We start from the raw sequence: 2873 nt of genomic DNA, 5'->3' as shown, positions 1-2873 counted from the left end.
CCATGTTCTTCACTGGAAGTTCATGTTGCTTCAAGTACACACAGCACCTAGGCCTGAGCAGGGCCTTGCTCACCTCCCACCCTCTCCACAACTCTCTCATAGTCAGCTGGTCCATCTAGTGATGGAGAGTTAGTTCACTGTTTCTAAGGTAATTCACCAAGTTCTTGCTTATGTGGAAACAAATTCCTGCCTCCTGGGCTGTTCCTATCCAAGACAGTATTATGTAGCTTTTGGCAACTTTATAATCATCCTGTAGCAACACTGAAGCCAATTTTTAGAGATTTCATGGACCCTCCCTTGCCTACTGTACCATCTCTTCTGTTTCTGCAATTCCACTTTGTCAGGGAGCAGGGGACAGTGATGACAGCCTGGTGGACGCACAACCTCGCAGGAGGCACAGAGATGGCCCTGCACAGCCAGGGCCTGGTGGGCAGGAGGCTCTACTATGCAGAGGGGAGAGTCTGCCCAAGAAGCCAAGCTGCAAAGGAGGTGGGGTGGGTACGCATAAGAGTGGGGGGCAAGGTTGAGTCCACCATGTCCTGCTCTAAAGCCTTCTATGGCGCCCCATTACTTACAGAACAAAGTCAAATTCAGCAGGCTTTTAAGCCCTTGCTTCCTTTCTGACCACCTTCCAAACCCTTTCTTTCCTCTCCATGTGGCCATTCCCTGCCAAACCATCACCTGGACACACAGGGCACTTCCCATGCCCCAAATCCCACAATTCCTCACTTGGTCACTTCTCAACGTGCAAGGCTAAACTAAAGTGCTACCTCCTCCAGGAGGGCTTCCCTGGCCAACATCTCTTCTCTCATTGCCATTCCATAGCTCCCATGACTCTTGAAAAATATCTCAGCAATTCACAAATGCAGCATGCTATTAGTGGAGTTACCTGCACCCAACAGGCTGTCAACTCTCCAACAGGGTCCATCTGCTGCCTCTATGGGCCCAACAATGCATCTCCCACCTGGCAGGTGCTCCACATTCCCCAACTCCCTTACCCATCTCACTGCATATGTCACTTTCTAGACCTGAGCTTCCCAACCTGAATGGGCCAGAGCTGTGCCCAGACATCCATCCTCTGCCCTCGGGGCCCAGCACAGCATGAAGGGGCCAGCTACTCCTGGCCGCAGGCAGCCCCGTACTTTACCCACACATGTCATACACAGGCTGTTGTTTTCTCTACGTGCCCTGGCGGGAAGCGTGTTCTGGACACTGGCCCTCCTTCGCAGTTCTCTCCAACATGTTACACAGTCCTCCACCCAAAAGGTAGAGTTAAGACCTATACTCTCAGTGGCTCTTCCAACTCTGAGCCTCACTGGCCCCTGCCCTCTGAGGGAAATCCAGCTGAGGTCAGCAGAGCAGCCTGGGCCCTTCTAACATTACAGTCTCACAGGACCTGGAGGCGACTGACTGGTTCCCTGCTAGAAACCACCTGCTGCTCATTCTTAGCCAGACCCTTCCCTCCCTTTCTTCCGGACCCACATCCTGTGTCCAGGCCCTGGAACACATCCGTCTCCTACCATACTATGTCTCCTCTTACTAGGAAGTCTCAGTTACTTGCTTTAGTGTCATCTTCTCTGCTGTTGTAGAAGAAAAAGGCCGTGGAATCAGCAATTTTGACTGTCTACTCACGATCCGTTTATAGGAGAAACAAAAGGGAGTAAAGAGCAGGCAGAAATGGGCGCTCCCACACTCCAGCACTAGCACGTCAACTCTGGGTTCTCTTTGACACGTGAGCACAACCTCGGAGTCCCACCCCAACGCACCCACACACACAAACACGAGTGCCTTTCCAGAAACTTCCGGGATCCATAGGAGAGGGAGGCTCTATCCTCACAAGTAAAGAAACTTCAAAAGGCAAATTTATGCATTTGAAAAGAGACTCAAATATATACCTTGAAACAAGAGGAGTTATAGTAACCAGGTCACATAAATATGAACAAAGATTAAGAATTTGAAAATAATCATTAATCCCACTATTGGTTCAAAAGAACAAAGAGGAATATGATACGGAATCTCTATGAAACGTTCATGCTGCAGTTCAAGGAAGTAGAACAGTGAGGGTTTTTTGTTAGCTGGGTTTGTAGTTTCTCTGTGGATCACGGAAGGGCTGATTTCAGCATCACCACCGTATTTACGAGTCACCACAAGCTGCAAATACACCAAGACCCACATCCCCCAACTCCCTTACCCATCTCACTTCCAACACACTGCAGTTTACTTACTGTGCTCACGGCTTACGGTGCATCTGTCCCCATCTGAACGGACGTCCCATAAGGAAGGGATTCACTGCTGTATCCTCAGGCCCTAAAGCAGGGCCTGGCACATAGTAGGCCCTCCATATTTGTTGAAAGAAGGAATATTATGCCATTTCCCTCTTTGCTCAGACACATGAGTACTTTGGGCATTTCTTTGCCTGCAAGACACTCTGGCCACCCCTTCTCTAATGCCGAGTTGTCGCTATACAGTTAACTACTCGGCCCCAGGGCGGGCGGAGGATAAGGGCAGTGGAGAAGGAGAGACAGCTGAAGGTCTGGAAGGACGGGAGATTTCGGGTCATTAGGGATGACTTGTGGGCAGGAAGAAGGCAGGCTGGAAGGAGAGGGCCCATTCAGCCAGTACTCACGCCTCTGCACCCTCACAGCAACTGGAGGGTGATGAGATGCTTCTGAGCCCACCTCACGTTCTGGGCCGGCCAACCTGAGGCAGAGGCTGCTCCTATCTGCTCTTTGAATCCCTGCACCGGGCCTGGTCCAGGGCCTGGCCCCAAAATGTCTGTTGTCTGGGCATGGAGGGGATGAAAGCCAGGTCCCTGGAGACAACCACTCCCACCCCATTTCACTCAAAGGCACCTGACAGTACCCACAAGGCAA

This window comes from Camelus ferus, chromosome 4, assembly GCF_009834535.1.
Source record: "Camelus ferus isolate YT-003-E chromosome 4, BCGSAC_Cfer_1.0, whole genome shotgun sequence".
In the NCBI taxonomy this organism is placed as follows: Eukaryota; Metazoa; Chordata; class Mammalia; order Artiodactyla; family Camelidae; genus Camelus; species Camelus ferus.
This window is presented reverse-complemented; position numbering follows the sequence as displayed.